Here is a 20301-nt window from a genome sequence, read left to right as displayed (position 1 = left end):
ATCACGGCCAACTCTTTCATCGGTTTCAACTGACAATGTCTATTAGACACCACCATGAACTGTGTGAGAGACACAGAACCTAAAACTGGGCCTGACACCTAGTAGGCACTCAAAACATATTTGCTAAATGAATGATGAACAAAGAAATGCCACCCCTATTCTCCAGCCTAAAGTGACGGTGACTGTATTAGTCTACTTATACACTGCTGATAAAGATATACTGAAGCCTGGGAAATTTACAAAAGAAACAGGTTTAATGGACTTACAGTTCCACATGGTAGAAGAAGCCTCATAATCATGGCAGAAGGCAAGGAGGAGCAAATCACATCTTCACGGATGGCAACAGGCAGAGACAGAGCGCTTGAGCAGGAAAACTCCCCCTTATAAAGCTATCAGATCTCATGAGACTTATTCACTATCAAAACAGCACAGAAAAGGCTTGCCCCCATAATTCAATTACCTCCCACCAGGTCCCTTCCACAACATGTGGAAATTCAAGATGAGATTTGGGTGGGGACACAGAAAAACCATATCATTGATAAATAAATCCAGACACCACCCTTCTAAGACAGGCATGGTTGCACACACCTGTAATCCTGGCAACCCAGGAGGCTGAGGCAGGAGGATCACTTGAGCCCAGGAGTTTGAGGATGCAGTGAGCTATGATTGTGACTGTACTCTAACCTGGGGGACAGAATAAGACCCCATCTTTAATAAAAAAAAATCCTACCCTTCTGGGAGAAAATGCAAGTGCTTTTCCCCAGCCATCAGCAATGTTTTTGAAGGAGCACTGGGAATTATCCCTCGTCCATCAAAAATCCTGTCTATTTACTGAATGAATAGCCAACCACTGGATTTTTCCCGTTTATTGGAGAAGCTGATTCCTTCATATTCACCATCCATTTCTGCTTCTTTAAGCAAGAAAATAAGAAATAAAGTCTTATTTGAGATAATAAATAATATCTGTGTCTATCTTAAACCCGCAGCCAACATAATACTTAATGATGAAATACTAGGAACATTTCCATCAAATCAGGAGACAATAAAATACCCACTGTCACCAATATCATGTATCGCGGTCTAGGCCAATGCAATAAAACACGAAACAAAAATAAGAGCACAATGCTTGGCAGCACCTCCCAAAACATGTTCTTTGGAACACTACTTTTCTGGAATGTTAAACAGAGTCAGACAGTTTCTTTGCTGTAAGACTTCTCAAGGCCTTAAATATCCCAACATTTGCTATGAGTCTCTAAGAGGGGAAATATTATCCAGTGTTTCCCAACTTTTTTTAACATTGAATTGATCTTTTTCCCAGAGAATATTAAAAGTCTCAGGTTCCTTGGAACACTCTTTGGGAAACTCCAACTACATCTGTTTTTGATCTTCAGATATTTTCATTTATGTATTTAGTCAAATATCCCTATGTTCTACGAACAAAGGCTGTAGTTATGAACAGGGCTTTAGAGTCACAGAAACTAGGGTTTAAATGTACATCCTCTCCTGACTAAGGGACTGAGAGAAGGTAATTTCATCTTTCTTAACCTTCCATTTTTTTCATCTGTGAAATGGAGATCATGATATCTACCTTACAAAATATTGTGAATATTAGCTTAGATTATACAGAGGCAATTGTTTATCCTTGGGCATTTTAAAACATTTAAAGTGAAACAACAATGAGATACTACCTCTGTTACGAAATAATCAAAGCTGGAAAGGACGCAGGGAGATAGGTCCTCTCTTCTCAGGGCTAGCAAGGCTGGAAATTGTTACAACTGTCGGAGAAAGTAATTTGACAGTTTAACCAAAAGCCTTAAAATTACTCACATCTGTCGATCCAGTAATTTCATGTCTAAGAAACAAAAAGATGATTAAGACATTTATTGAAGCTTTTTTATAGTAATGAGATATTGGAAAGAACATAAATCAATGAAATAACTCACACTACAGGTGGTGGATCCTGCCACTTGTTGATGGCCCCGCCAGGGTATTTCCTATTGTGTGCAGTCTTGTTGGAAGGCGGTGCTGGCCCACCCAGAAACCGGGGGTGGGGGAGCAGAGCCTTTCTTCTCCCCAGAACAGCCAGGAGCAGGCATCTAAGGCAGATTTGCCCAGTCACTGTCTCTATCCCAGCACTTTGAATCTTGAGTAAAGAATTATTAGTTATAAATTATAAGTCCTCTATCAATTTCCTGTGTGTGTGCATGTGTGTAGTATCACACTTTCGTAAGTCTCATGGAGGTGTATCTATCTTAGGATCCTTTTCCAAAAAAAAAATCTTCTGGTTCTGTAAATAATTATTCTCAATAATACAGAGGGAGGTTATCCATGTCATTGATTTCTGCCCTTATCTTTATTATATCCTTCCTTCTTGAATGTAGAAGACATTTACTATGCACCCCTACCACCTCCCCACTATCTTGAGAAGTTTCCACATAAAGAGTTCTGTCTCCTAAAGTGGAATTCAGAAACTCACCTTTCCAGCCTCCTGCAATTAGAATTCACACAGGCAACCCGGACTCTGCCAATCAGACCCACCCATGAGAGACTTCTGCTTGAGAGAAAGCAGCATGAGGAGCCAGGCATCATGCCCGTCATGTGGAATCTCCATGCTGTCCAGGATGACCTCAGGGAACCCTGGCATCAACAGTCAGTGTTCATGGTGCTTGGTGGGGGCAATGACTATTGAGGGATCTTTCCACAGCTATTTTGTGGGTATTATTCTTGGTGATGCAGACTTCAAAAATGACTCTACAGTGTTCCCAAGGAATCAGAGCATCTTTGAATTTCCTTTAATAAGTGCATTTTCTGCTGAATCTAGCCAGTATGGGCTCTGTTGCTTTTAAGTAGGAACTCAGACTAACACATTATTTCTTTGGGTTTGTTCCACTATATTTGTTCTACCTTCTGGATTTAAATATTAGCTTCTTTGTTATCAGTTTTTCTTAATTTCTGATCACTAGTTTCAAAGCTATAAATTTCCCTTGAAGCAAGGCTTTAGCTGCACTTTGACATGGTGTATCTTCTGTGTCAGCAGCTCTCAGTATTGCATAATTTCCCTTGTGATAAGCTTTTTAACTCAATTGTTATTTCATAATTTAAGGGCTTTTGCAGAGGAGGAGTGCTCCCAAATGTGTTTTTAAACTATTATTTTTATGTCCTTGTTGTAAGCATCTAAATTTATTGCACTGTGATGAGTAAATGTAGTTCAGATGATGTTAATTCTTTGGAATTTATTGAGATTTCCTTTGTAGCCTAGTACATGGTCAATTTTTGTGATCGTTTCTTATGTGCTCAAAAAAAATATGCCTATTCTGTATTCATTACCACTGGTTTCCAAATTGAGTTCAGCTGACAGGCTACATCAGACTCATATGAATCACTGTTTAAAAATAGAGTGCCCTAGACCTCACCCGAAAGTACTGCATCTCAATCTCTGAGGTAAGGCTCTGGAATCTGTGTAACCAGCACCTCAGGGAACTCTAATGGCAATTTTAGGAGGCAATCTCCTTTACTCCTACCCCACCAGGCCCTCAAGTTCAGACAGGATCAGACTTCAGACATATAATTTCAGACAAATAGAAACCTAACATCTTAAAGAAAGAAATTTTACATCCTCTTATGCTAAGTTTTTCTGACATTCAATGTCATCTATACTAGATTACTCTTCCTTATCTCCACTCTAAATGCCTCACACTAATATATCAACCTACCACTGTCTATTTGACATGCATGGATGCATGCATGCTCCTTCCTTCTTAAAGACCAAGATTTCATTTCTTAATCCCATAAGATGTGTAAGACCATATGATTTAGGGGAGGTTAACCTGTTCCCGCCTTCACAGTTATATCCTAAGTAGCCCAAGTCAGCTCCACCGCACTTGCCCGTGATTGGCATAATCTATAAGTGTCTTTTCCCTGGAGACTGTCACTGGTCCAGGGAGAAGCATGGATCTAAACTGGCCCCCAAAAATAAAGAGAGGAGAACCTTCATGTCACTGTTGAAGGAGATAATTTTTTTCCTTTTTATAACCTGGATATAAACGACAAAAGCATATGCTCTCACTGACACTACCTTACGAATAGAAAATAAATGAGTTCTAGGATGAAATGGATTCTGCAGCCAGCAAAGTAGAAGGTTAGAAAGAATTTGAGCCCTTGGTGATACCATTGAGCTGCTAACACAACCCATTCCAAAACCTGCCCAACTCTAAGTCTTCCTGCCATGTGAGATAGACTCAGTGTTCCCGCCTCCATAGACAAGGATTTCTGTTGCTTGCAGCCTAAAGCATCCCACCTGAAACTCTTGGTTCTCTTTCACTATGGGTTAAAATTTCAACAAGACACTTTGGATTTGAGAGGTATAAATCTTTCACCTATTGAGACTACAACTAAAATCCCTCTTCAGCCTTATCAAAACCCAATGCTTCTCATCCTGTAAGCTTTCATCATAAGTACCCTCCTTTGTCCCTTTAATTCATCACAATTCCCTTGTATATCACCCAAGGTTCCAGGTCCTCCTGCTGGATGCTGAATTCTAGAGCTGGATGCATTATCTAGCATGGTTTGGATACTACCAAACTTTATAAGAATTCCCTCCAATCTGTCACATACCTATACTAATGCTATGGCCAGATTTCAGGGGCTACAGAGTTTAGCAATAATGTGACTGTGTCTGAAATGGAGAAAGTCAACATATCTACAAAAGAGTGCCCCTTAAACTTGAGTGGCTCATGGAGACATAGATACAGTCAGGTGCTGTGGAAAGCATGGCAGGCTACTGTGGCTGTAACAGAATGGTATTTCAGGGGTGACTGCCTAGAAAAAGAAAAGGCCAAGAGTCAGACTTGGTCATTGAGTATCAATACTCTCTCTTTCTTAAAAACCAGCATCTAGCGTGGAGAAGGCAGGTTCCCTGGTCCTCTGATGTCCTTTGAATGTCCCAAGGGCATTTCTTAGGGCCTTTGCATCTCCTGCTCCATCTGCCCCCAACCTTCCCATAGCTAGCTCCTCTCCATTCTCAAGTCTCAGACCAGTGTCTTCCCAGAGAAGACTTTCCTGATTACCTCCAATGCCCATGTGTCTATCACATCACCTTCATTTACCATCACCATGGACTGACTTTTTAATGTACTGTCCATCCTCATATCAGTTCTCTTTATCTGAAAGCTTTTGCACACTTGCTTCTTGTCTGTTCAATCCCCCAAATTTAAGCTTTGAAAGTGGAAACCTCCATTGTTTTCTCTGCATGTTTCCCCAGCACTTAGATCATTGCCTAGCCGAGTAGGCACTTAAAAAATATTTTTGGAACTAAGGTACTGGATGGTAAAATGAGAGCTGCTGGGACTGGGGCAGCCCCCAGCCTCCAAAAGTGTTGAGAGCCCTCCGTGTCTGTGTCCTCTGCTCTCTCCTGTGCACTGGCCCCAGTCTCTTCTATTATAAATGAGCTTCCCCTAGAAACCAGAGAAGTGATGAGGTCGGTGGCCATGCCAAGTTCAAAGCATATGTCCTAATGCTCATAATCCTGGAGGGAAAAGAGTGAGCCTCTCTCTCACTTCCTTTACTAACAATCCCAGAGAAGAACTTTATGTGACGGAGGGTGACCCTGTGCCTAGACTTGGCCAAATATCGTGGCCAGAGGAATAGACAGGCCATGACTCCCTACGTCTAGGGTGCCATAGCAGTGTGGCTACACTAGGACAACACTGAGTGGGAGAAACAGAGTTCTCTGTAAGGATATGAAGATGTCCTCACCAGTAGAAGGAAGAAATGTCAGGCAAACCAAAGAACCATACATCTACAAAATTCTCTAGGTGTAGAAAGATGTTCACATTTGTATCTTATCTTCCATCATGCTGCTCTCTTTCCAAATTCCCCAGGATTAATGACAATGTAAAACTGCACTGGCCTTAGAGTTGACTTCCAATCTTCCAATGACTCGTTTTCTTAGTTTCAAAGAACAAGGATGACTTCTACCTCTTCCTCTTTAAAAGATTAATATGAAGGTTTTATTAGACTTACTTACTCTTTAAAAGAATAATAGGAGATTTGCCAAGATGTTGATGTTTTCTAGAAAAGACAGTAAATCCCAAGTAAATGTTGTGCGGATTATCACACAAAGAGAAAAATAAATTTAGAATCTTTTAAAATAAATTAAATTCTCAAAGTAATATTTAAAACTTTAAAAACTAGTTAATATTTTTGATATTTTGTTATGTAAGAAAAATAGGTTAAGGAAAGATAGAGAAAGAATTTCACTTTTGTAATATGTTTATATTTATGTGTAGAAAGACAAAAGATAAATCATGGCTTCATTATGACTCTCATGGACCAAAGCATTCTTCCCTTCATGGGTCACTTCCTTCACAAAATATTAAAAATCATTTACTTTTGAAGGTGTTAATATACAGAAAGGTGAATATATTAATCCTACTTTAAAAAAAAAGAAAGAACTCATTTAGATGGCAATCTTGAAGGTAACTTTGAATTATGCAAATAAATTCCTTGGCATTATTTGAGTAACCTGATTTTCTCTATTTCCATCCATTGAAATTCCACTTTTAACGTATGAAAGTAAATTACACTATGTCATTGTACTAGAAGTTTTAAAAATTAGAAAAGTGAATGAAAACTTGAAGAAAAAGTGCAAATAGTAAAGGCCAGAAGGAATGTTTTCAAGCGGTGTTACCGATACTGCCAGCTCCAATCCCCCCTTTGTAGAGGCATCCAAAGTCTAGACATCAATCAAATTTTGCCCTCAAAATAATATCCTAGTTAGAAAGGGATCATGAATACATCATAATGAATTTGAGACACCCAGAATTGATTATTATTTTTCCATTGCTATAAATTTACACATTTTGGTGTTAGAAAATAAAAACAAAATGAAACAAACAAAAAGAATAAATTTATTCTCCAGCCATGTTTCCCCACTCTATACACCTATGTTCTTTCCCCTTTTATTAAATCCCTATGGCCGTAAAATACTTAACTCAACCGCATATTTTTTGTAACTGATTTACAAATGGAAAGGTTTCCTGTCTCAGATCTCTTCTGAGAGCCTCCAACTGCAGAAAAGTTTTCCATAGGTAGAAACCACAAAACAAAAGAAGTTTATTAAATTTCTTTATAGCCGAGCTCAGTAAGGCAGATTCCCTCAGCCTAGGACCAACATACGCCCTTCCACCTACACCAAGCATCTTACCAGAGATGGGTGATGAATGCATAAACCTCCTTTCCAGATGGAAAATTCTCGTAAAGAGAATCTGCCACTTTCCCTTGCCCCTTTCTCTGACACCAGCACAGAGCCCTGAGTGCATTCTGTCCCCTCACTCAGAGGGACACCACTGCCCACAGAATCTACACAATCCCCTGCCTTCCTCCCACTCCATCCCCAAATCCTGCCTGCCCAACTGGCCTGCTTAGCTTTCCACACCCATTTTGTTCTAAAACATGGGTTTCTGGAGGTTTCGTGTATATTTTCAGATCCCAAAACAGCTTGCCCTTTCAAGGGAGGAAAAAAAAAAAATTAGGAGCCCCTCCCCTTTTTCCTGAATGAAAGTTGACTTATGGAAACTGCTCACAGCTTCTCAGATGCTTTACATATTTTATAATAGGTCCAGAGACTTGAAAAGTAAATAGATGAATACCTGGCTCATCAAGTAGGTCGGTCTTTTTTTTTTTTTTTTTAGACAAGTCTGGCTCTGTCGCCCAGGCTGGAGTACAGTGGCGCAGTCTAGGCTCACTGCAACCTCCCCCTCCCAGGGTCAAGCAATTCTCCTGCCTCAGCCTCCTGAGTAGCTGGGACTACATGCGTGCACCACCACACCCAGCTAATTTTTATATTTTTAGTAGAAACCGGGTTTGACTATGTTGGCCAGGCTGCCTCGAACTCCTGACCCCGTGATCTGCCACCTCGGCCTCCCAAAGTGCTGGGATTACAGTCGTGAGCCACTGCGCCCACCGATCTGTCTTTTTTAAAGCCAAAAAGTAGTCACATCTGCAGCACTCCTTAGGATGCTGCGGATGAAGGCCCCACCAGCACTCTGCCTCCCTAAGAACCAACAAAGACCAAACGAAGGAGACATTCGCTTTTCCCAAAATTATATTACCCATCCAATTGGGAAAATTACATGTTGATTCTGTTCTGTGTCCATTTGATAAGGAAAGTTATTGGGGTGGTAAGGTACAGTAGAACAGACGGCAAATCGGAACGTAAAAACACTTGGGCCACCAGCCTGGAGGTGAAACTCAAGCAACAAAAGCAGGTAATTAAAAGAAGAGTGAAAATGATCTGAGATAAAAGCTGTTTTGTGCGGATCCTTTTAAGAGTAAGAGTTTATATGAATGGTTTATTTAAATGGCTATAAAACTGCAAAGGTGTTTATGTATGTAAAATATGCATATTGGAGGAAGTGGGCCGGTAGCTTCACCCTCCTGCGGGAAAATGCAAAGTCCATTACCAATAGTCGGTCTACCGCAGACAAGTCTGCAAACCCCAGGGGCCTGGAACTCTAAAAGGGCCATTCAAGCCTCAGGTGGACTCCACGTTTCTCCATTTCCGTGTCCTTCCGCTTTTCTTTTCTTTTCTTAACAAACTTCTTATAACATTTGCATTTGATGAGGTTCAAGAGGTCACTTCCCCTCTCCCTCCCCGCCCTCCTAGCTCAGCGGAGCGGACGCGTCTGAATCCCCTTCTGAAGGCCGTCCAAGCCACGGTGCCCGGCGGCGCCTGCGCTGCCTAAGATTTCGCACCTGGCATCCCGCGGCCGCTGCACCGCCCTGCGGGGCTGGTTTTGCCCACGGTGAGGTCAGCCTGCCCTTCCCGGCCCTGCGCCACCTCACGAGTTCTGGAGAGGCCCGCGCGAGGCCAAGGACTGCCGCCGAAACGCGATCGTTGATCGCCTGCCTTTTCCACACAAAATTTGGAGACGAGTCCCACCCGGGGAAGAACCTGGCCGCGGGTCAGACATAGAAGAGAAGACGCTACAACAGAAATTCTCTCCCGTCTTTCCACCTCCAGCTTCTAGACGCTGCCCTTGGTGACACCCCTCCCGGAGGACGCTCTCGCACACTGTGGTCTCCACTGCGTCCAGCTGCAGAAAGCACTCTGCACCCCTAGCAATTCAGGGCAGGGAGCTGAGGTGATGGCCAGGCCGGGGCCGGGAGAAGCAGCGCTGAGTCTGACGCCAGCCATCAGGCCCCTTTTCGAAGAGCTACGCAGACCACAGCACGCAGGACCCGGGGGACAGCGGCCGCCACGCGCTCGAGCCTGCGCGCACCTGCTTTGCTCCGCCGCATTCCCGGCTTAAGCCATCCGCCGGGGTCCTGCCCCACCTTTTCTTACGTTCTCCCAGCTCCGTGCCTAACTCAATTCTTAACCAAATCCTAAAAGCACAGGAATTAGGCTGGGGCTAGGACAGGCTCAGGGGCCCAAATCTCTCCAAGCTCTGTGGGCGCGGTCGAAACCACCTTTGGGAAAGCCGTAGGGCCGTGCCGTGCACACTGGACCGAGTTCCGAGGACTCTGCGCCATCAGTTTCAGGGCCGACTTTTACAGAGCACTTCCCAGGTGCTGCACGCTGTTCTAAGAGCTTGGTTTGTATTAATTCGTTTAATCCTCCCAACATCACTGTTAGCTATTATAACTATCCCAATCGTAAAAATCACAAAACGGAGGTGCAGAAACATAAAGTAACTTGCTCCAGATCATGTAGCTGGTAAGTGCAGGGTATTCTGGAGGAGGAGGGAGGCGGAAGCACAGAAAAAAAATTAAATGGGAAAAGCGTTGACCACGTTAGCATTTCATACTGCAGGTTCCATTTTCAGAGCCAGGCTGCAAGCCTATAGGATAGAGCAGGGGTGCCCGGCGGCGGCCCCTCGTATCCCATTGTAGTTGCGGGGAGACAGTTGCCAGCCGCCCGGGCTCCTGAGATGCTGTGGCTCACGTGGAAGATGAGGGTCCTCCGGTGTCCCGCCGCCTCCCACAGGACGGTCCAGAGCCTGCTTCTCTTGCAAAGCGGAAACAGGATGGAGAGGAGGAAAGTCCCGCCTGAAACAAACAAATGCGGTGGTGGCTTTGCGGTCCACCACGTCCACTAGTAACCCGCTAGGCGCCCTTGAGAGCCGCGCGGGCGAGTTTTCTTTCAGCTGCACTTTCACGTTCTGCCGGATGGGATTTCCGGGGCAGAGGACTCTGAGAATGCAGATGGCTGGACCCCCAGTGCTGCAGAGGAATATGATATACCTGGAGGAACCAACCAAGGGAAACGTCCCCTCTCCCTCTCCCAGAGTTCGCTCTTTGCAGTGGAGCCCTAGAGACCCAACCCACAGCCCGAAAACACCGAGAGCAGGGACCCCAGTCCTCATAGGCAGGCTTAGACTTCTAGATAACGGACCCATCTTTTCCTTGTTAAAGGCAAACCCAAATCCGCCTATGAGAGATTACCCAGGAAAAGAGAGATCCTAAGTACTGTGAAACTTAAAGGGTGCCTTAAAACTAAACAACGTTTTTATTAGATTGAACCAAAAATAACTACAAGTGTGTGTATGTCAGAATGTAAATATCTTTTTTAAACCGTTATTTCACCTTTATAATACCCGTGGGAGGGGCATCATTTTTTCTTACTTTTATTTTCCTGATCCCCATGTTACCAAAAAACAGAAACAAGCACAGAAACATTATTAAGTGACTTAAGGTAATCAGGAGCAGGTGCACTTCTCAAACTGTAAATTTAGGGCTACTCGTGACCACCGCATCACTACTCATCTGTGCTGGGTAGCATTGGGAGGGGGTGAGGGAAATGCTACGAGCACAACATGGATTGTTTGATGGAGCAAAAGCATCAAATAAATCAATAAACAACCATTTGTGAAATATTTGTACAGAGTCCTGGAGGCAGGGGGCTGGATAGAAAGCCAACCTGATCTCCCATGCTCCCTCCCCATGAGTCCTTCACCCATCCAGCCTAGTCCAAAATTCGCCCTCAGGCACTTTGAGACGATATGAAAAGTTCTTCCATAGCTAGCCACTGTTGGAAAAAAAATGATTTGGAAACTGCTGTACTGCGCACATGGACAATGCATACCTGCAGATATTTTCAAAGGACACGTGCTCTTGCAAAACATTTTGCTGTCAGGTATACATGGAAGGCATTGTGGGGTTAACTGGGGACTGAAGGAAACAGCACTCCTTTTCACAGATTACAGACGCAGCGGCACACACCGGCCTGCAGTGAAAGTGGGGGAGGGAAAATTTGCCAGCCTTTCTGGAGATCCAGCAGCCAGAAGAAAGCCAAGAAACTCAGAGCTCAAAGTCACCTGGAGAAATGGAGAGTTCTGTTTGTAAAATGCACATCCAGAACAATGAAGCAGCCCTATTTTGGAATTTCTCACGGGAAGGTGTGCGTGTCTACGCCGAAATGTAATCTTAGGTATGACAACTAGAACTGGAGATGTGGAGAGGAGTTACAAGGTGCACTTTTAAAACATTATGTCTACATTTGCTCTAAAATATTTCAGCAAGAAATGAAAACAGAAAGATGAATGAAGCAAGTGTGGCAAAACCTTGACAATTGTTACATCTATGTGATGAGAGGGCTTACTGGATAGTCGCTCCACGTTGTGTGTTATGAAATTTTTTTCATAATAAAAAATAGAAGACGATCCCGCCGCCCCGGCCGAGCCACCCCATCCACCTGGTGCCTCTCCTTTATGTGAAGCTGACCCCAAAACAACCCCTCAAGCTCCTTCCTATCTTGCAGACTTCTACCAGGACGAGTTTAGACAGCTGCAAGGGTTTTCTTAAGAAGCTAAATGAAATGAGAGCTCCGTTTTTAAAAATCGTTGTCTTTCTGTCACTGTAGCAACCCGAAGACGAGGTACTTCTTCGGGGACAGAAGGCTGAGGCCGCTCAGAGCCAGCCGAATCCTGCTTCTCCAGGGGCGAATAGGCGAGATGGTTTGGTGATTTGCTTGTTTTCCACCAAACCGCAGGAGACCTCCAGGAGCTCCAGGATAACTTACAAGTGAAGACACAGAGCCCCCTGCCCCTTGCTTCAGAGAACCAAAATAACTGAACTGGATTCTCGTTTCTTCAGCAAGCCCTAAAGACGCTTGTGTCCCGCAGAGAGGTGCCCACACGTGACTCGGTTGCCCCTTCTTCTTGGGGTTCAGGGTAGGGTAGGGCAGGAAAGCGGGCCGTGCCCTTAGCAGGCCAACCGAGTAAGAGACAGGCGGCACTGCAGGAATCTGTCGGCCCGCCGGCCACACACCCGCCTGCCCCCGCGCCAGGGCTGGGGCCTGGACCCCTGGGGCTTCGGGGACCCGGGTCTCGGGCGTTGGGAGCCGGAGCAGGTGACCGCCGCGCCAGGCAGGCAGCCCAGTGGGCCGCGATTACCGAGAGGCTGGCGCCACCTCGCGGAAGCGAGAGGAACTGCGGCTTCTTTCCGCTCCCGCGCCGAGAGGAGCCCAACCGCAAAACCCCAGGGCTCCGGCAGGAGGGAAGGTGACTTGCAAGGGACGACTCCCAGAGGCCAGGTCCGGCCTTCGCAGTTCACCTACGAGGACACCATAACCAAGCCCCCAAAGCACTCCGACCAGGCCGAGACCCCTTTCCCAATGAGCTCCAGGAGAAAAAATCACTTTCTCCTCAAATACCAACTCCCCGCGGAGGGGCGCGGAGCAGGGTGTGCGGGCAGCTGGCGCTGCGGGCAATGTCACGTGGCGGGAGGCGGAGAGGGCGAGGGGGCCCAGTAAATCATCCTGAGGGATTTTTGGCAAGAGTCCCTGTTTCCGAAAGGTTGCGGGACAGCTTTGACGTTGATTATATAGCTGTTCTCTTTTCAAGTGCGCGCCCCTCCCCACCGCAGCCCGTCTGGTGTGCGAGGATTGTGTTTGAAAGGGAGGAAGCATTCTTGAAGTGGTGGGTGATGGATTGTCTAAACCCTTCTGGGTTGCTCTGGGAGGGGGTTTTCGAGGCAGCTCATCAATAAAGACCCCCCTGGAGAGAAGGGGCGGCTGGAGAACAGCCCCCGCTGCGCAGTCCCCAGGCCCCAGGCCTGGAACGGAATTCTCGGCGTGGGATGTAGGGCGAGAGGGGAGGATGAGCTGCCCCCCGGGCAGGTGGAGATTTCCCTTTCCCCTTGCCCTTTGACCCCCGAAGTCTTGCAGACTGGCCGTGTGGGTGCCGTGGGGCGATTTCTTGGGAAAGGAGGTCCGCAGAAAAGCCCCTGGGCTCTCCGCACCGCGCCGTAGAGTCGGGAGAGCAGGAAGGAGAGTGGGGGTGCGGACATGCCTCCAGCCACCGTGCTCCCTAGGAGAGCTCGCCTTTACTTCAGCCCCTACATCTCAACCACCCTCGTGCACGTGGTTTACCTTGGTAATGATTTCTTTTCCAAGCCCCTACGCAAAACCTGTCCACCTCCCCCAAGCTGGAAGAGGGAGATGGGAGGCGGGGCGATGGTAAGGTTGACTCCGCTCTAGCCATCCCCGGGTCTGACGTACTAAGAGCCTCCAGGGCCATGATCCAGGCTGGAGGCGTCATCTGAGGTCGCAAAGCCACCTGGCTTCTGGAGGAGCAGTGGCCTTGGCCTGGGCTGGGAGCAGCAGCCCCAGTCGGGGCCCTTCTCTGCTCTGAACCTGAACTCATCTGGGTCCCCATGCAGAGAAGGCTGCCCTGGGGTCAGGAACTCCGACGGAAATGAAGGGGAGGCGGCGTAGGTTCCCTGATAAAACTCGGCCTGGAAAAGCAGGGGCCCAAACTCATAGGGCGCGCCCCGAACTCCCAGCCCTTTTCATGCACAAGGCGAGCAAGCTCCCCTCCCCCTCGGGTAGGCTTCGGGCGCCTTTCGAGTTCCCAGGCCGCTGGGGTTCCACAGAGAGGCTGTCTCCCTCCCTCCCGCCGCTGCCGCAGCCCGCCCAAAGGTCAGGCCGCATCCGGGGCCCGGGGCCTTCGGCCAGGCTGCGGGGAGGGGTCAGGGTAGGGGGCTCCCCAAGGCAGCTCCTCGAAGGCGGCGTCTGGGCGCCCCAAGGTCCCTAGTCGGCCTCTGGGCGCCGAGCACGTTTTATTTATCCCCATAGAGGATGCTGGAGGACAAAAGAAATATTTGGACGTCAGAGCTGATTTATATTTTTGGAAGAGCTACGTTTCCTTTTCTGAAGAGAAGCAAGCGCGCCCCATATCCTGAGCTCTGCGGGGAGGACAAGAGGGGAGTTTTGATGCGCCAGGAAGTTCATCTATCTCGGAGGCGCTCAGGGCCCTGCGCCCTGCCGAGTTTGCTGCCCGCGGAAATATTTATTTATTTGGGGGAAGGGAGGGCAGCGGGGAGGAGACCAGCCAGACGGGAGAAGAAAGCCCTTCCCAGGCTAAGTTGGGACCTACAGGGCGCTTCCCCGCGCGCGGCCACAGCCGGTCAGCCTCTGGTGTCGGTCCGGGGGCATCGAAGGCGATGCCTGGAGACCTCCGGGAGCCTTTGGTTGGTGTCTTCCGTAGCCCTCGGCGCGCACTCTCCCGCTTGCAGTGCCCGGAGTGACCTCTCCAGGCCCTGCGGTCGCCTTGGGTGGGCCCTGGGGGGCCCGCCAGCCCTCCCCAGCGTGTGTACTCGGCCTAGCGGTCTTCCTCCTGAGCCTGGGAAGGCAGGCGGGAGGACGGTATCCGAGGCCCGGCTCTGCGGAGCAAAAGGCACGCGGACCCCTAAACGACCTCGAGCATTGCCACAGCCAAGAGGGTGGAGGGAAGGTGTGTGGAGCTCGAGGGGTCTCCCGGGACATAGCCGGGCTCCCACCAGTTGCCAAGGCATCTGCACGCTCTGTCCTGCGACCTAAAGCATGGGGGACGTCCCTTCCATCAGCACCAGGGGACGAAAAGTTAACATGCTGAGGGGCACCGGCACCCACACTTGCTTCCAGGAATATCTGTGCTACAGGCTTCCCTACTTCTTTTCCTTAGCCACTGGAAACCCACTCCTTCTTTCCCCGTTGGGAGACGCGCAGACGGACTCTGTTCCAACCCGAGCCCCTTCTCTCTGCCTTTTAGAAAAAGCGGACTGTCCCTGCTCTCCAGCCCGCTGCCTGCCCCCCAACTCCCCACCCCTAAATGCAGTGGGCTGCAGGCAAAGTCGAAGAGGCGCTGCATCTGGTACTGCCGCCTCCGCCTCCGCCCCAGGATCCTGGCCTGCAGGCCGCTGGGCTGGCTTCTGAGAGCAACCGAAGGTTTTGATCTCCCAACCAAAAGGACCCGCGCCCAGCAATTTGGGAAGTGCGGAAGTGGGGTGAGGCTGGTCTTTGCATGAGGGTCTGGTAGACTGGACCCTTTTCTCCTCCCTTCCAAGCACCCTCAGACCTGGCCAGTGGGTCATCCAGTCGTGCCCATTGCCGAGGTCAGGAGATCTGCGGCTATCCAGGGATCTCGTAGGAAGGTGGCTATAAAAGGAGCCCTGTCCGGGACACAAGCCTTTGGAGAGCGGAAGACTCTATCCAAATAAACATTTGGAACCGGGTGGCTGGTGTTCAAACCCGGCGGTCTGGGGGTTTCTGGACCAAGGAAGGAGAGGAGACACCAGGAGAGGTGTAAAATTCCCACTCCTAGCCACCTTGCTCTCTCCAGTCCCTGCCTCTGCGTGTCCTCCTAATGCTGTTCCCGTCCGCATTTTCCATTGTTAATCGAACTTTCTAAAGAGGCGTCTGCAGCTTGCAGGCTGGTGCTCTTCCTGCGTTTCCTCAATCACGCTGACACCCCCAGGCCCCAGCACTGAGTTCCTGCCGTCCACATTAAGAAAGGCCTCGCAAGAGTTCGAGAATCCTCAACACACCTTAACTTTGCGCCTAAACACAGAGTGAAAACAGCGGTCAATCTCATTCTGAATTGGGAAGAGCCTTCCCTCCGGCCAGCCGGACCCAGGCGGAAGGAAGGGAGGGGTGCAGCAGGCGCGAACTGCCGGGAGGAGACGTCTTAGATCGCTGCAAATAGCGCCAATGCGGATGCGTCTCTCCTGTCAGTAACTGGTTTAGTCTAAGCCATTTCATGTAAAACTCACGAAGGAGAGGAAGCATGCTAAGAACACAAAATTTAAACCGCAATAATGAAGAGATTTCCTAGAATGAAACGCCGATTACAGAACAAAATCAGAGAAACCCAAACTTGTTGAAGTTTACATTCCCTTGTGCTGGGGCAGGGATGGGACTTCAAGGGTTGGAGCAGGAAAGGACCGAGAAGCCCAGACCGAGACAGTCAACCAAAGCGGGATGGAGAGAGGACCCATGGCACCGGAGGCTGCATAGTTTTGGTTAACCAAGCAGTGCCTGGGCTGACCCAGACGCATTTATATGAACCATACCTTTCCTTCCTGTAAGAAGAAAAAATTTCAAGATTCGTGTTTTTTTAATAGGGAGTGAAAGTGAGTGAAGAACTCACCCTGTAAGAAGGAACCCCAGTGAGGGAGGAGCCATCCTAAACAAGGCTCTGTTTCAGAGACAAACACAATTTTCCTTTTAAACCCTATCTGCTAACCAGAAATTAAGGTATTCCTCCCAGGGATTGAGAAATTGGCATAATTTGCTATCATATGCATTCTTACTCAAGAGATTTGTATAAATCAGTGATTAACACAAAGCTCAGAGAAGCTTAGCTGTAATGCAGTGGAAAGAGCACTGACTTTGGAGTTCCAGGCCCAGGCTGCAGGCCAGCTTTGTCACTTGTCCCTCCATGACTTGTAGCCAGTCACCCAGTCTCTGAGTCTTGGTTTCCTCACCTCAAAAGGAAGATGATACCTGGGCCACCTGGTGGATGACAAGATGGTACCTGCAAGGTCTGTAACAAACAGATGCAGGGCTTTAGCAATTGTAGACCTGGGAATAGTTTCCAGGGACAGAAGTGGGGTATCTCAGAAAGAATTTTGGAGGGGAGCCTTCCCGCTGATATAACTTAAGAAGGCCCCCAAGCTCCATATCATTCTGGAGTTCAGGGTCTACAGGGGCAGCATGCAGAGAGTCAGCAGACCGCCTCCGGCCCTAACTGCTCTCCAATGCCCACTGCCTTTCCATGACCCGGCCAGCGCTCATAACACTCAGCATACTGTAAGTGGGATTTCTTGCAAGTTTAGAATTTAGGCAAAATAGATACTACTGTCACTTGGATGGACAAGGGAGCTGTTTAAAAATCCCTTGTAATTTAATCAGCTGAATTGGTAGACACTAAAATAATCTGGTGTTTTTTTGTCTTAATGAGTACCTGTGGACTTCCTAAAGGCCCAAGAAAATTGGAAGTATTTTTCTGGAAACTGCCTCCAAAGCTTCCATCCTATTCTTAAAGGATGACCCTATAACCCCAAAACTGGGAGCTGCTTGTATAGAAGGTTATCACTGGTCCTGCCTGGATTTTAGGGTTAGTGTCTTTTATTCTTCAGTCTCCAGGTCCTAAAACCTTTTAAGGCCTGCTCTTAAAAGGTTGGAGCTCTGCTCTCTGAGATCTAAGTACATATAATTTTCAAGCACAGAGAATCAGGGTCCAGGCTAAGTGACAATGAGTGCTGAATGTTCCCAAAGCCCATTGCCCACCACCCCCACCTACAAATGAGATGATTGTCCTTCCCCCCCACCCCCCAGTTTCTCCCCTGGGCTGATGCCTTTCCACTTCATGCACACACACACAGACAAAGACAGACCCATACACACTGAACTCTATGTCAGGAGAGCTCTTTTAAGATCCTATCTATCCTCCCCACTCCGGCTTCTACTTTATTAAAATAATTATATTTTAAGCACTTGAAGCATTCATTTAGTGAACACATTATATTAACTTTTATGTTTAGTTACGTATTTCGAAGTTATTCCACACAGAATGACAAATGAGGGCAAGAGAAAAAAATACTATGAAATATACGGAGACTCACCCCCCAAAACCATTCAGCAGTCAGTGAGAAAGAAATTCTTAGAAAGTGGAAACAACTGTAAACCCCCTGCCCCAACCCAATCAAAACATCCCACCCGGAAAAGGGCGCCTTGTTTCTTTTTTCTATTGCAAATGAGTGGTAAACTGAGTTCAGCTTGGCCGTGTTTTCTTAGCTGACTCTCGGCTACAATCAAGCCATTTTCGGACACATTCCCATGTAGGTACCAGGGGTGCTCTGGAGGAAGCTGTCGACGCCTGTTCAGCTAATTTAGGTTTTCTTTGTCTAATTACTGTGGAGCTTAGGGAGAAGGAGCCGGCTCAGGGCAGTAAACTGACACTCGGTCTCTGTGTGTGGTATCCAGGCAGGGTTTGATGGAAAAAGCCTGCTTCCACTCAACCTCAGGTCACTGTCTGGGGCCAGCCCCGGCCCACCCCCCTCCCACCGACCCCTCCCCTCCCCACCCGCCCTCTCTGCATCTACAGCTCCACCAGGGCACTCAGCCGGCAGCAGTCCCCCAGCACTCCGGGGGTACACAGGGCTCCTGCCAACCCCAAGAAGCCTGCCTCTGCGGTGCAGCTGAAGACTCTTTGCCTGGCGGCTCCCTCCTGATCACTGCACAACCTCCCCTTCTCTTGCCTCCCCCATCTCCCCAGGCTCCCCAGCAGGCACACCCAAGCATCTCCGTCCTTTCAGCCTAGATGCAGTGGGGTGCCCAGCTCTGCCTCCCGTTTGTTCGGCTGGTCTTCAGAACCTCCTTTCTGGGCCTCCCCCTTCAGCCCTTGGGTGGCCCCTCCAGCTCCGGCCTCCTGCTCTCCTCCTCCCTCTCCCAGCTCCTATCCCCTGGTCGGACTACATTTCCCTGCACGTGTAATCCAATAACTAACTGTCGGGTCTCATTGGAAATGATTGCTCCCGAGGGCACATCTCTCTCTGAGCCTGACTCTTGCTTAGGGAGGAATTAGCCACAACTGGGGAGAAGTGTTCTCAGACAGGAGTTAGCTGAGACCCAGCACAGTTTTGGGTGGGCAATGTTAAGACAGAGGATGTAAACCTAGTGACAGCTGCACACCCCTTCAGAACTGAATATAAATACAACCATCTCACTTATCTCAGGGTCTTTCTCTTTTATTTTTCCTTCTTTTCCTTTTTCTTTTTTTTTTTTTTTTTCTTACAAAACACTAACAGGGGTGGGGGGTAAGGACGTGAAGCAAATACAACCATGAGTCCCATGAGATCCAGGTTTCCAGAGTCTTTAAAACTTGGCCTAGGTTTCTCAGTCCAAATCCCTCTGCTCAAAGTTCTGAAAACGTCCACGAGCGCCAGCGGCCCACAACTTTGGGGCGCCCGCAGTTGCCCTAACAATTGTCGGGAGCCTGCAGGCCCTGCCAGAAAGAGAGAGGATTGGCACGTTACCTTTGGGCGTCTGGCACCCCGGCGTGTGGCTGAGGGCGGCAAAGTCTAAACGAAGTTGACAGATGGAGTCAGTATCGGCCCTAGGGAGGGCGGCCAGGGAGGCTCCGGGCGGCCGCACCCGCCGCAGCACCACTCGGCCCCGCGGGCTAGGAGGAAGAAGGGGGGAAGGGGGGATTGGGGGGCGGCGCAGGGTCCACTCCGCGGGGGGCGGCCGGGTCCTGGGACGGGGAGCGGGGGCTGCTGTAGGGGGCAAACAGAAAGAAGATTTCACAAAGTCAGAGGTGGTCGAGTTTTGCTAGGGGTGGGGGTCGTCCCCCAGCAAGCTGAGAGTTGAGTCTGTGATCCCTCCGTTTGAAAGAGGGTGGGTGAGGGAAAGTGGAAGAGGCCGAGAGAGGAATGAAAAGAGCGAGGAGACCCTGGAGTGCGGGGAGCGAGATAAGCAAGGGAGGCGGCCGCCAGGTTGGGAGGGGGAGGAGTGAGCGCCGCGGCCCGAGCGCGCCCTCCCCGCTGCGGCGCGGCGCGAGGAGGGGGCAGGGCGGGGTAGGCGGAGGGAGGGAGGGAGGGAGGGAGCGAGGAGAGCGGCCGGGGAGGGCGCGGGAGGGAGGAAGTCGGAGAGACAGAGCGAGGAGCGCTCCTGAAGGGAGACGTCGGGCTAGTCCCCGGGGTCCCGGCCGCGGTCCCATTCGCGCGCTCAGTTGCCCGGCGCCGGCCGCTCGGCCTCGAGGCCTGGGAGGTCGTTGCGCAAGGCAGGGCCCGCGGCTCGCGGAGTGATGCGCCGGGCGTTGCCTCCCGCCAGTCACCGCCTCCAGAAGCCCCAAAGGAGCTGAGGGAGGCGACGCCGAAGCGCTGGCCCGGAGCGGCCACGGCTGCACCCCGGGCGGCGGGCTAGGGCGCTCGCCAGGCTTCTGGGCCGACCCCGCTCCGGCGCCTCCGCTCCCCGCCCGGGGCCCGCCCTCGCGGCCCGGCCTCGCTCCCGGGTCCCAGATGACCACCGAGGGCGGG

The 20301-nt window shown here is 49.2% G+C and overlaps 1 long non-coding RNA gene across 1 annotated transcript in view; it reads right to left on the bottom strand.

Annotated features, from left to right (window-relative positions):
• LOC108281796 overlaps positions 1-19815 on the bottom strand; it is a 64970-nt gene extending 45155 nt beyond the window's left edge. The window contains exon 1 of the long non-coding RNA XR_001816148.2: positions 19300-19815. This is a non-coding gene — a long non-coding RNA (uncharacterized LOC108281796). The remainder of the gene's footprint in view (positions 1-19299) is intronic.
• Between the last annotated feature and the right edge of the window lie 486 nt (positions 19816-20301).

This window comes from Cebus imitator, unplaced genomic scaffold (genome assembly GCF_001604975.1).
Source record: "Cebus imitator isolate Cc_AM_T3 unplaced genomic scaffold, Cebus_imitator-1.0 Scaffold231, whole genome shotgun sequence".
Classification (NCBI taxonomy): domain Eukaryota; kingdom Metazoa; phylum Chordata; class Mammalia; order Primates; family Cebidae; genus Cebus; species Cebus imitator.
The sequence above is the reverse complement of the archived record's forward strand: the minus strand, read 5'-3'. Positions and strand labels throughout refer to the sequence as shown.